The sequence below is a fragment of the Doryrhamphus excisus genome, chromosome 21 (assembly GCF_030265055.1).
Source record: "Doryrhamphus excisus isolate RoL2022-K1 chromosome 21, RoL_Dexc_1.0, whole genome shotgun sequence".
Classification (NCBI taxonomy): Eukaryota; Metazoa; Chordata; class Actinopteri; order Syngnathiformes; family Syngnathidae; genus Doryrhamphus; species Doryrhamphus excisus.
Genome location: NC_080486.1, coordinates 13283324 through 13297402, shown reverse-complemented (window position 1 = coordinate 13297402; position 14079 = coordinate 13283324). Strand labels below are relative to the sequence as shown.

Genomic DNA, 14079 nt, shown 5'->3' with positions numbered 1-14079 from the left:
ATCTGTCCATGCTGGGCAGGATGAATTAGCGTGGGACAAAAGGTTTTGTGGGCCGGCCATGAAAGGCCTATTAAGCACACTGCATCCCCCAGAGGCCCTGCTCCGTAGGACACTGCCTCCCAGAATGCCTCTCTCCCAGCGGGCCGCAATCCCAGCATGCACTGCTCCCCTTCAGAGCTGTCACACAACCGTTCCTCCCTCCCCTTCAGCCCTCAGCCTCACTATGGAGGGAGGCCCTGCACAGATTGTCATGTAGATCATTACAAACCTTGTTATGAAAGTGACGCACAGTGAGAGTAGAGTGGGCTCAAGCACGTCATATGTCTCTTGGTTCAGTCGATTTGCTGGTCGCCGTGGCAACGACCTCTCTGCCCACCTATCATCCGGAAATGACAAATTAAAGAAAAATGTCAAAAGGTTAAAAGTGAACAAAACAAAATCAATACATCTGTCTACCTACCTGCATGACAACTTGTTAGAAAACATCAAACATTTTAACAAAAGTGAACATAAATCTATCAATATCATGCTAGTAAACTAGCTACCTAGATGCTACCTACAAAGATCTCACGATCACAGGAAAATGACAAAAAATATAAATGCCATTGAATAAAATCTATTTGAAAATATACAGCTAAGCTAACTACAGCTATCACAGAAACATAAATGAAGAAAAAGTACAAAAATGTTAACAAAAGTGAACACAATTTAACAATCAATCTAGCAAGCAAGCTAGCTAATAGCCAGCTATGTAGCTGAACGGCTACATAGCTGGAAGGCTGTCTAACTATTACAAAGCGATTACAAATGGAAGTTAGCAAACTAACTGCTCACTCTCCGACTAGCTAGCTTGCTATCACAAGGAAATGAAGTAAAATGTCACTAAATGCTTCTGAAAGTGAAAAAATGCTATGGCCATGGTATTGCTAGCTGGCTAATGCAGAGAAAGGACAAGATAAGGAAAATGTCTATTTATATCCAGCTGGCTAGCTAGCACAAATGAATACAAATGTAGAAACGTGTATAAGGAAATCATTTTAAAACGGTAGAAGATTGTGATATTTTGCACCATCCTGCTAAGAAATCTAGAAAGAGTGTGTAAACTATAAAATCCTTGGCACAGGTAATTAACATACTAGCTATTTTTTAGCAATGCAAAAATTAGTGTCTTTTATTGCATCTTTATGTTTTCAATGTTTTTGCTGCCATTTCAAAACAGCTCATGTGGCTTTTGCGGGTTGACGACATGTCTGTACGTGCGTCGTATTTCTCCACTGGGCTCCAGAGCAGCAAACGCTTGATGTGGCTTACGTCGTAAAGACGTAAAACGAAAGACAGGACTTGGAAGGTCTTGGAAGATGCAGCAAGTGTCAGACCCGTGTGACGTGACGAGAAAGGAGCAGCAAAGACACTGGTCGTGGTTGAAACGATAGCAAAAAGATTGGCTGATAAAGTGGCAATACGCGGGATTAATGAAGCATGATGGGAGGTAGAGTCAACAGCACAGCGGCCAGATCTCCACTTCCTGCACGGCTTTTCTTCCTCGCGTACACGCCTAAAAATAAACCCATGCGAGCTGAAAAACTGCAGAGCACATGTCAAAGCTGTCCGAGTCATTGGGCTTTTTTCTTTCTCTCTTTCTCCCCCTTGCAACGTCTGATGTTTCCTTGGCTCCTAAATGTAGAAAAAGCGCTGCTGGGAAAATGTCCTTAAGAGGAAGGATGACCTCTCGCAGGGTGAATGTGAAATCCATCAAAAACCAGGACGTCAACGAGGCCTTGTACACGCCTGCAAGATTTGGGCTAAGAAATGTAACGGGTCAGCATATTTTCTGGGAAGAGAAAAGGGTTGAAAATATCAATGCTAAAAGGAAAAGTCTGCTTGGGTTTTGGACTCTCATACTCTCACACACACACACACACACACACACACACACACACACACACACACAATATAGGCAGTCATACAAAAAAAATGAAAACAACTTCTCCTGAATCGTTGCACATCAAAGCGTGAAAATGTGTTATTTACACAACATATTATTTTTCCTGACAAATACACAACTTGAAATTTCTCACACAAACAGTCAAAGTAGCAAAATAAATTGAACTACCGCAATTCCCTTTTTTCCTGTGCTTTGCACCCTATGGCAATGATGTGGCTAATTTGTGGTTAAAAGAACTACAGTTCCCATGATGCTTAGAGTGCAAAGTCAGGAAGTGCTCAAGTATTTAAGTGCTCAGTCTGGAATTTACAGTAAATACTACGCTAATTACACATCAGCCCCAGTGCACTCACAGTGCCCGCTGCGGTGCCGAACAGGAAGTAGAAATACAAAACAAAAGCACCACACCTGGCACACAGGAAAACCAAAGCCAAAAGCACAACCTGTCACTCAAGTAGCGTATATCTGGATTGCGTGTATGCTAGCAGGTCTTCCAAGGCAAGTTGACCGCACGGGTCATCTCTAGTCAAGTCCTTGCAAAGATGAAATGTCCCCACAATAAAGGTGGGACGTCAAAGAGCAAACCAGAGTACGGAGATGATGTGAGTAAGTGTGTGTAATGGCCTCAGGGGTTTTTCATATCCGGAGATTTTATTGTTCTTCATTTCATTCTGATTTAAAGCTTACTAAGTGTGTGTGTGTGTGTTTTTGTTGGTCATCATTCCAGTGTGATTGTGCTGCCGAGGCACACATCCAAGCTCAGGTGGGGTCGGACCTCAGGGTGAGCTACAGTGTGTGTGTGTGTGTGTGTGTGTCATAATGTGGAATGTAATGTTATTGTTTTTCTGTGCAGTGGGGCCTCGGGGTCTCCATGGAGACCTTTAGATGTTGTCTCAGTTTTGACCTTTAAGTTTGTGGAGACTTTCCTCAGCACGATGGATTCGTTAGGTCTCAAACTCATAACTTGTCCATCCTTTAAGCTGCTTCCACAATGCAAAGCCTGGAGAACCGCGTGTGCAATATCCGCTCTGCTTCCATCCAATATTGTCTCCATGCTAGTCCATGCTATCACGTTTTGGGACATAACTGTTCCCACAAAGCTAGGAGTATCCAAAATGTTTCACAAATAAAAAAATAAATTATTTGTAGCCATAAATAAATTTGGTCCGCCATAAATAAATTTGGTGCTACCTGTTAGCCCTTGCTGATAAACACATTATAATGGGACTGTCTGGGAATAGAGCTTGTGGTTCCAACTCCATACAGTAGATGGATGGCACCTTAGTATTTGTATACTAATTATTAAATGTATTGGACATGAGACATGATCAACTTCCTGTGTCTTTCACACTACAGCTGATGATTGGCGGTGACTTTGTGTCACTTTCAAAACAGCGCAAATCTCATTAAAAACTTTTACTGGCATGTCTGTGACGCTCGCATTTTTCCATCATTGTTCAACTTGCTCAGAGATCTAAATCTGGTTCCCGATGCGGCGGCGCAAGCAGAGTGTTCAGCTGGTAATTCAAACATGATGCGACCTGCAGAGGCCAACCGTGCACGCCCGCAGCCTCGATCCGTCTGCCGGCTGAGCGCTAAATAACATCAAGCAGCGTTGTCTAAAACTTGTGAATTTATATCCCTAATGGCGCGCACTGTGCTTCGCCTCTAACTGTGTCCAGATGCGGCAGACACTCGTAATTGGACCTGGAGCCAGTTAAATCCCAGGCCCGCTCTGCACGGCACCGCAGCTGCTTGGCCTACTCCCCCCCCACTCTCTTTTAAAAAAAAAAAAAAAACGTTGATTTTAAGCCCAGTGCATGGCTACGTGATGTTCGGTCCCAGAGGGGAGTTGGATGACGGATGGATGGCAGAGAGGGCAGGATGGTAAAGTCAACTTACGGCCACAAGCTGCTTTGGCTGAGAGGGTCAAAAGGTGCGTGATGTATATCACAAGACGGCCAGCCAATCCAGGTCCAGTGTGGAAGGTGGAAAGAATCCAAAACAACCTGATCAAAGCACAAACGTCAACGACCACAACCTATGCGGCCTGAATTTGACACTGTATGCATACAGGATGTAAACGTAGCATAGAAGTTGGATAAGCTTGGATCAGATTCCAATACTGGACGATATATAGATCATGTTTGCATGTGACCAGCTCAGGTCTACGCCGCTGCTGAACAGGTGTAACGTCATTATCGGACATGCAAAGAATTATTATTCAATGTTGCCAGCAGCTGATGTCATGTACTGTAGAAGTAAAGTGCTGCCATGACTTGGCCACACTTGGTGTTTTCACTTCAAGAAAGAAGAAAAACCATCAAACTTCATCTGAACCCAAGCAACACAACATGTGAGCTTGCTCCAAATAAAACTTCGACTCGTCTTCTTTGGCGATAAATGGAAGCACCTGGTTTTCCCATCCATGTTTAAGTTGGACGTCTCCATCGCTGTTGTACGAGACGACGCTGCCTTCATCCATCTTGAGTTTTTGTTTCTGCTCTTATTTTTTTTCTTCACTCACTTTCTCTGGCTGCTATCATCTATGTCCCATCTCTCCCTCCTCCCTCTTTCCATCGCTCACTCTTGGACTTCCTGCTCTCCAGTCTGCCAGACGGTCGTAATTAACGAGGAAAACGATAGTCCCCCCCCCAACCCCAGCCCTCGGGAGCCCTACACACTGGCCTGAGTGTGTGTGTGTGCATACATAGATCCTTGTACCTCCAGACTTGGCCCACGGTCCCACTTCACTCAATGCGTCTTTATGTTGGAAGCATGAGCTCACCCCCTCCAAGAAATACACCCGATGTCTTACAGGCAATGGAGAACAGCCCGAGATCCAAGAGAAACAACACACACTCACAGTCATACCGACGGTCTAACACGAGAAAATACAACGACGTTAGCTCGACCTGCTGGTGTGTTCACAAACGTTACGCGAGCCTCCGCCTCCGAGTGAGCTGCGTGTTTGTCATGCCCGCTCATCATCTGTGCGGCGCTGCGGGGCTGATCCCGGATCAGAGAGAGCCGCGGCTGATAAGGAGCCATACTGATGCTATCGGTCCGTCACAGCCAGAGGGCGGGACTCTGGGTCTGGAGGGTCAGAATGCCTCCCTGGTCCCTGGGCGCTCAACTCAAACTCACCAACAAACAAACAACCAACCATCCATTCTGGAGAGGCTCTCACACGCTAATGTGGGACCCAAAAACTGATGACTGGACCCCAGATGTTCCACTGTACTGTGCTCGCGTTTAAAGGTCCAGTATGTAAAGATGTATAGATTTTAATAATGTATATATTTCCACAGGATTGTCATGTATTTACTGCATGGTGGGAGGTTGGGGTGGGGGGAGATTAAATTTGGATCAGTAGCTATGATGCATTTGCAAAAAGTGAGTAAAAAACATGAAAAGTCAAAGACATAAATTCCGAAATAGAAATGAACTTTTCTTCGGTTAAAAACGAGACGTAGCTGCCCGTGAGTACGTTTGGCTGGATGGCTTGAGAAGAGCGATACTAGCTTTCACGAGATTTGTTTTCGCAAAAATAGCATTTAGAGGTGTCTGATTGCTTTATATAGCATCCTTCCTGCAACGTCTTCTTGTTCTCAGAAACTAATTGAAACTGATTGTATCTAGCATCTTCATTGCTTCTGCCCAATGTCCACACAACAAAATAAAGATGTTCTATACCAGGGGTGGGCAAACTATGGCCCGGGGGCCACATGCGGCCCACCAAGCGTTTGAATCTGGCCCGTCAGTTACTTTCAGAGTATTTCAACGTTTAACATGATGTCTTATTCAGTAAAAAAAAACAAAAAAAAACTATAAAATTAAATTTCGTAGTTTGAGGAAATGGGAACATATAGCTGATAGTATGACACTTTTATAAAATAAAATTAGACTAATAATTCAAGGCGGACTGTTGGAATTATAAGTGTAAAATAGTGTGTGTTAAATATATATTCTGGCCCCCCGCACAATTTTGTTAACTGAACGCGGCCCACGAGTCAAAAAGTTTGCCCACCCCTGTTCTATACAGACGTGAGCAAAGTATTTGTGTTTGCAGCGGTGTTGGCAAAAAAAAAACAAAAACAAAAAAAAAACAAGCATCTGTGGAAAAAAAGAGACGCTGTTAATTTTCAGTTGCGAAGCCGCAATGTTTCCCTAACTTAGCCCGGAGACGCTGCCGAGGGTGGTGTCGGAGTCGCGGACGGCAAACATTGGCCGTCGTCCCAACGGCGTCGTTGAGCTCGGAGAATGTGCGCCGCGACGCTCCACTCTGACAGCCGCCGTTTTGGAAAAAGTGTTTTTCAGGCTCCCCAACAACAAATCATACGTGTCGACTATTTTCCAAAGCATGTGGAAAACATTACGGCTTGGAGATCGTTCAGCCAACCCCCCCGCCCAGCCCCCTTGGCCCCCCATCTCTCCTTTCTTTTTCCTTCGGTCGGTTATTTCTCTCATTTGACAATTCATGAGCTGATCCATCACGATACACACACACACACACACACACACACACACACACACACACACAACGTAGTGACGTGGCTGCGTTACAACAATGATACAATCACAGCTTCTCTGTGTTTTCTGTTATAAATATACAAACGCTGCAACAAGTGAGAGAAAAGGTGTGTACACATGCATGACAGTGTTTGTGTATGTGTTGCAGGTAAGCAGTGTGAGTCCAGCATGTGTGTGTGTGTGTGTGTGTGTGTAGGCAGTGTAAATATTGTGTTGCGCTCCAGTAGAAGCTCTCGCAGTAGCCGCGGCCTCGGCTGTTTATTTTCTTTCCTGATGGACGACTTCTTATCAAATAAGCAGACGCTGCCTGGTCTCTCTCCAGGATGTCCCGCCCCCTTTTCCTGCAATCCTAATTGGTGAGTGACAGCAGTTTAGACCACTCATTTGCTCAATTCTTATGAAAGCAGTGGATTCAAGTTCAAGGCTTTGGAGTAACTAGAAAACGGCGTATGTACTGGATATTGATATGCAAAATATCAATTTAGAAAGACAATAAAATATATTATTTTGTAAGATTGCTCATGCAACATAAGGTGCTATTTCCCATTTCTAGCAACAGACGTTTATAACCGTGTTGCTCTGGGGTTTGTGCATGTACACTGCCATGTGGTTCTTGCATGACGACCTATGAAAATGGAAATAATAAATCATAAAAAAGCCTCTTTATTCATTTCAGTACGGTCGGAGCACACGCAGCCAAGCGTACCTGACTAAAAAAACTGATTTATTCTACTTTTTTTTTTCTTCTTTCAAGCTAGTGCACCCTAACTGAAGCCACCTGGCCATTAGGAGGTACCCGCCTCCCCCCCATCTGTGAGGGAGGGGTTTGGGTGAGAAGGTTTTACAGGCTTCACGTTCACGTCCACGTTGGAGTGACTTTGTGTGTATGCGTTTGTTTGCGTGTGTGTGTGTGTGTGCGTGTGTGTGTGTGTGTGCGTGCAGCAGCGAGTTGTGAGAGTAAATAAACATGGCGCAAAGGGGACTCACGTGGCGTTATTATCAGAGCTCAGAGGGAAGACAAACTGTTTTTCTCTCTGCCTTGAGCCTCCTCCCTATTCTCTGCGGCCGCACACACACACACACACGCACAGACACACACACACACACACACACACACACCTTACCCCCAACCAACACATGGCTCTAATCAGGAGATTATTTTTAGCACTTCTGAAAAAAACGTCTTCCAATCAGTGGTGATCGTTTTTTTAGTTTGTACAGTCGATCCTCTGACCTCCTTGCTAGGCCATAGGTCAAAGGTCACCGGGCTCATTTTCTGATTGAACCTCCACTGATTCGGTGACGCGGCGGAAAAAGCGACGACAAAAGCTGAGTCCACTTTCTACAGCAGGAAAATCCACACAACAAAAAGTTTGCTTTGGAGACCACAAATCACGCCGCTCCCCCAACACACACACACACACACACACACACACACACAAGCAGACACACACAAGTTGTGGTCGTGCTGAGGCATTCGTTCTCCTTCTTTCTATTTTTTTTCAATCTCTGACTTACACTCATTAATCTGGGCAGACTCAGGAAACCGCTCCACTAAGCTCGCCAGAGGCCTGGGGAGGGGCGGGGCTTTGGCGGTGGAGGGAGGGGTCGCGGGGGCAATGGAAGCAGGCGATGATGAGAGAGGGACAGAGGAAAGAAAGTTTCAAGAGGCGAGAAAAGAGAAAGGAAACTCTCCGTCTTTGCTGCGAGGATGGGATGGCGGGACGGTCTGACGCAGCCTCCTTTTAAGAAAGAGAAACCGCATTGTGTGAAGAAGTTTGCTAAAACTCACACACCGTCTCCAAAAAGCTCTGCAGGAGTGCACTAATTAAAAAAAAAAAGCATGGTCCTTGTTAATACCCGCCCCCCACCCTTCCTGGTCCCAGTACTCAGTCATATTCAACCTCCACCCTCCCCTGCTTACTAGCCAAGTCTTACAGGAGAAAGAAAAAAAAAACTCACAAAACAAAACAAAAAAAGGTTCTGGCCGAGTGTTCTACTGGCGGGCCTGCGGGGTCACCTACCGCAGCACTGCTGAGCCCCAAACCTGAAACCCCTCCCCATGGCAGACCCCCATGCCTCTCAATGACACAGAGTACATACTGTACATGAACGTTCCCATCATGGACACCGAGGTGGAGGTGTCCCATGGTCAGAAGCTAATCAGCTCTTAAAGCGTACTTTTACAAAAAAGGAGGAGGAGCTACAACACATGTTCTTCCCTCCGTGTCCCCCGCTAACCCTCACTTTGATTAGGTTGTGTTAAGAAAAAAAAAAAAGAAGAGAAAGAACAGCCAGATTTCTGGGTGGTTTTGGAGTCTCCTATTGTCCAGCGTTGGATCAAACTCAGGAGGAGCGGGAGGGTTTCTCACGTACAGTGAAGGCTCCAAAGCGGAACGCCCCACAAGAGGTGGAATCTAACATTCTAACTACATTGATAAGTCAGAAAAGTGGAAAAGCACAATAGGTCCCCTTTAGGTTGGTTAATCATATAACTTTGGGATAACTTTGTGGATAAAAGGGTTTATGATGGTGGCGATAGTTTGAGGCTGGAACAGATGAATTCCCTTGCGTCTCTATCTTGGTTCCTCGCATCTGCTGCCGGCGCATCCCCGACCCGGGCTGTAGCCGAGCCCAAGTGGCCATGGCAGCGCCGCAAAGGCCCTTATTAAATGTATATATAGTCACGCCTCAGACCGGGAGACGGTCCAACACGACGAGCAGTCTTCGGGAAGGACACACAGAGGGAGGGAGGAGGGAGGGAAAGGGAACGGCCAAATCCAAAATGGCCTCTGGCTGCGTGGGCGTGTGGATGGAGTCGACAAGGCCGCGTCGGATTTCATGACGTCTGTGCCAGCCACACACACACACACACACACACACACACACACACAAACCTCGTCTCCAGCCTTCATTTGGAACTCACTGTGGGCTAGCAGTGTTATTTCACTCTTTGTGTCTTTGTAGCTTGATATGCGTTGAGAGTGGAGAGGCAGGGTTGGGCAGGGGTGTGTGTGTGTGTGTGTGTGTGTGTGTATGGGGGGGGGGCATGCTTCTCAAACACAGGGTGAGAGCGTGCAGAGTGTGATTCCAGATGTGTTTTTTACTGCCCTGGCAGGGATGACAGGCCTTGTGAAAAAAGAAAACGAACCTCTCCAGGGGGGAGGATATCAGGAGGGGGCGGGGGAGGGGGGGGCGTATAGAGGGAATTAGGAGAGGGGTGTGTGTAAGGAGGGGGGCATAGTGTTAGGTGGACATGTTGAGGGGTTTTGGGAGAAGTTAAGTACAGGGGCAGGTTTTAACGCCTCAGGGACTGACATGGAAAGTGTGTATGTGTGTGTGTGTGGGGGGGGGGGGGGCAGGATTTGTGTAGGATGGGTTTTCGGAGGGAATTAAATAGCTTTTCCTGGCAAAATAATACCCTGCTTTATTGGCTCAGGTGTGCCACACTGTGTGTGTGTGTGTGTGTGTGTGTTGTACCTCTATGCGACACCATGACATCCGAGCTTTACTGTAAGGATATTCTCGTCACGCCGTGAGACTGCAGGAGAGAGAAGCACCACTTTCATAATTTCTGGAACAATAATGAATCTTTTGTGTGAAGGCACTCTAGAAATGCCTGATTACGTCTCCATCAAATCCAAGTATTTTAGCATATGAGCGTGCACAGTGTGATGCGGCCCACAGGCTCCTGCAGCTCGTTAGGCACGCTCGTTAATACGCGTGTGTTTTACAGGCTCGCTTCAAAGACTGACGTGGCGTTTCATCTCCAGCTTACCTTCTGCACTCGCTGTGGAGAGGAGGAAAAGGAGGAGGAGGACGACGATGATGAAGCAGAAGCCAAAGGGAATTCGCCCGCCCGTCCAGTTTTGGAGAACGATGCTGGGTGGATTCTTCACTACGACACACAAACACTTCAAATGTAAAAAGTTCCAACACATGGAAATGTTCCATATCAACATATCATAGCAATCTATGCTAAATTCACACATTCAAGCATTTGTCATTACCCTAAATAGGAAGGCTTGACCCACATGGCATTGTCACAATCAGACCCCCTGCTGGCCATTGGACAGAATGCAGGTTACCTCCACATCTTGGAATCCTAACTTAGCAATGCTAGCATACAACCGTACAAAAAAGTACAACTGTGTCCATGGCGATGATAGAACATGCGTGTGACCGCTCACTCGCCCTTATGTACACCAAACCCCCCCCAGCCCCCGTCAAGCCTCCGCAGGCACTCCAGCACCTCCAGGTTCGGAGAGCAAGTCTTTCTGGGGGATCAGAAACAGATGTGCCCTCCTTGTCCGCTTACACACACACACACACAGGCCGCCAGTCAGAACCGGCACCAGGACCCAGCCAAAGCGACGGCCCAGCGTGACCCTGAGCTTGACCTCGGCCAGCGGCACCTCAGACAGGAAAAGGGGGCCACAATTGGCTTCAGCTGTGACCCGCATCCCCCCCCCCCCCAATTTCTCATTAAGACAAACTGTTTTCAAAGGCAACGCAGCTTTCACTACCACTAAAGCCAACACCCCCGCAGCTCAGAGGGGAAGGGGGGTGGGGGGGGGTCAAATATGGAGGCAAGGAATGAGAAACAAGTCAGAAGTGGAGCGACGGGGTACAGCGGAGGTATTTAGGCTAAGAAAAAAAAGAACAAAAGATCAAGATGAAGGAGAAAGTCAGGGAGAAAAAAGGCCAAAGTGTAAGAAAATCCAGACTGAGGAAGGAGGGGGGGGGGTAGGAATCAGCCATATCATTTGCAGCTGTTGCAATGCTTCCCACAATGCTTTGCTACTTGGCAGCGTTCTCTAAAAAAAGGACAGGGCGGTGTCATGGTTACGTTGAAGTCGAAACATCCACACCAACGGCATCCAACAGGGAGAAGAGAAAAAAAATAAAAAAAAGCGAGATGACATGACAATAATGAGAAAAAAAGAAGAGTAATAAGAAGCAGATCCACTCCAATACAACCACTTTACATTCCTGGGCCTTCTACGTTTGCTGCACTTATGACACAATGACAGTAAAAAACTGCAATATTTCACCAGCCACGCTCACACAGACTAACTGCACAGTTGCCGCTTTTCCACCACACGGTACCGACTCGGCTCTCCTGGGTGCACAGTTCAAAAACCGCAAGACAACGTACGGGAACGAAGGTCTCCTGTGCTTACAAGACACATTTTATCTTACACGAAACTGACGGCAGAAAGAATTTGGAGTGCTGCAGCACAGTGGAGATTGTGGTTTATTGGATGAATACAGGATGTGCAATACACATCATATAAAATTCCATCCATGCATCCATTTTCTATGCCACTTATCCTCACTAGGGTTCATTCATACCTAAAGGCAAACGTAAGTCCGCAGAATGAGAGATATAAGTGCTAGCCATCAAGCTAAAAGCTGAGGTGTTTCTGTCATCCGGTGTTGCCGGGTCACAGCAACAATGTCACCCATCTGAGCCGCTCTTGCGCACGCCCAGGGTTCACGGAATAGAAGTGGAGGGCGCTAGCCGTCGAGTTAAAAGGACTTAAAAAGGACTACCGCTGCTCAACACTCATTCTGTGGACCCCGTTTTGATCCCCAGGCGTGAGTGGCGGAGGCGGAGCAGTGGGGATACAAATGGACAAGTAGATGGAAATACGTAGTTTGAGATGGAAAAGCGCAACCTTTTCAGCTTTTCCGTTAAAAAGGGGCGTCTTAGTGAAAAGTGTCTCTCTCGGGCCCTCCTGTGTGCACGTTTGCATATTTCATGTTGCAAAGCCAAAGAAAACAAAGTATACAGCATTGAGTGCGTGTGTGTAAGTGAGAGTGGCAGGCCATGCGGAGGTAGATTAATACCAGCACTCACAGGCAGAGGTGGGGGGGGGGGGGGGGGGTGGCGAGGGGCTCCCTCCATTCAGGGCTGACTGATGTGCATCCCAAATTGATTTATGAAAACGGCCCTTAATCAATTAAGTGTGGAGACAGAGGGAACCCTGCGGAAAAGAAAGAGGAGATCTTAGGGGGAGGGGGGATGAGGAGTGGATGAAACCGCAGCGGGAACGTGCATGAATGAGGCCGCTCCGCTTTTGGAATGTGTGTGACGGATGCCAGAGTGGGCCACAGGTGTCCGACACGCTGGATGCCATGTTTTGTCCGGGAGAAAACACTTATATACAAAAAAAACATTGAATGGGGCGGATTGTAATGGACTACTCACATCCATCTTGAACTGTGGCGGTCATGAAAGAGCGTTGGGAGGCAGAAGGTGATGCAAAGACACATATTGTAAGATGATCTACAGCTCCAGCTTGTATCGACGTGGCCGTGCTTCAATTTGCATGCAAACGCTGATCAAAGTTTTCATGCCTGGAAAGGGACAAGTGGAGTTGAGAGAGGCCGTAGTTGTTTAAAAAGCCCTTCCCCTGCTTGGTCCTTTGTGTCTGAGACAGGACTGTGTGTGTGTGTGTGTGTGTGTGTGTGTGTGAGGAGGGGGGGTCATGCTGGGAGATCGTTTCTCCTGGCTGTCAGAACTCTATCTGGGATCCAGCCGGAACTAATCAACTCCAAAAGGCCTCCCCATTACCCAGAGTGCAATGGGCCACAGGCCGGGGGCTTGCCGGTGGGAAACAGATACGACACCCCGACCGCTGGCCCTGCACACGTACTCATTCTCACACACACACACACACACACACACACAGAGTCCAATCCACGCTCAGCACATACAACACTCCCACTGTTTCACACTGAAGCAATAATAAACACTTGCAATAATATTTTCACAGCGAGCAACAGCCTGCTTCAGATCCCAGTATTGCACAGCTGCAGAGGACACGTCGACGCATATAGGCAACCGCACACACACACACACACACACTCTGCAAGAGTCCAATCACTTATAGGCTTCACATATAGATGATTTTTTTTATTAGTGTCTTTGAAAGAAGTCTTTCAGGCCTCTAAACATGGCTGTTTCATTACTAAAATGTCTCCCTCTAGGCGCAGGCACACCACATTGCAGTGACATGCAAACAAGCTGGACAATGACCATACAGCAGGGGTAGGGAACCTGTGGCTCAGGGGCCAGATGTGGCTCCAGCATACCACCGCCACTAAGGTGGCAGGGTCACCCTGGACTGGTCACCAGCCAGTGTCAGGGCACATACAGACACACAAACAACCATTCACACTCGTATTCATACCTATGGACAATTTGGAGTCGCCAATTAACCTAGCATGTTTTTGGAATGTGGGAGGAAACCGGAGTACCTGAAGAACATGCAAACTCCCAATAGAGATTCATAGACTTTTATATTGTACAATTGTTGGCCCAGCTTAGAAATGCATACATTTAGATGTTTTCAGTGTAAATAAAGTTATATGGCTGTCCCAGATAGAGGTTCCAGACCCCTGCTATACAGTATTTTCCATGGTACTATTTGTTCAATACTCAACAGTCAGACTTAAGTTGATTGAAAATGATTCTATTCTGTACAAGCAATTCCTAACTGGAGGAAATGAACGGTATTATTATCATCTAAAACAAATAAGAACACAAGTAATCTGATGTCTGAACATTTCTGTTTAGAAACTATGAATCTGCC

At 46.7% G+C, this 14079-nt stretch overlaps 1 long non-coding RNA gene across 1 annotated transcript; it reads right to left on the bottom strand.

Annotated features, from left to right (window-relative positions):
- Window positions 1-125: 125 nt before the first annotated feature.
- On the bottom strand, window positions 126-12832 carry LOC131108885 (uncharacterized). The gene is made up of 4 exons (XR_009120555.1): window positions 12693-12832; window positions 10257-10376; window positions 9959-10019; window positions 126-376 (listed from the first exon to the last, which is right to left on the bottom strand). It is a non-coding gene; the product is annotated as an uncharacterized LOC131108885 (long non-coding RNA).
- Between the last annotated feature and the right edge of the window lie 1247 nt (window positions 12833-14079).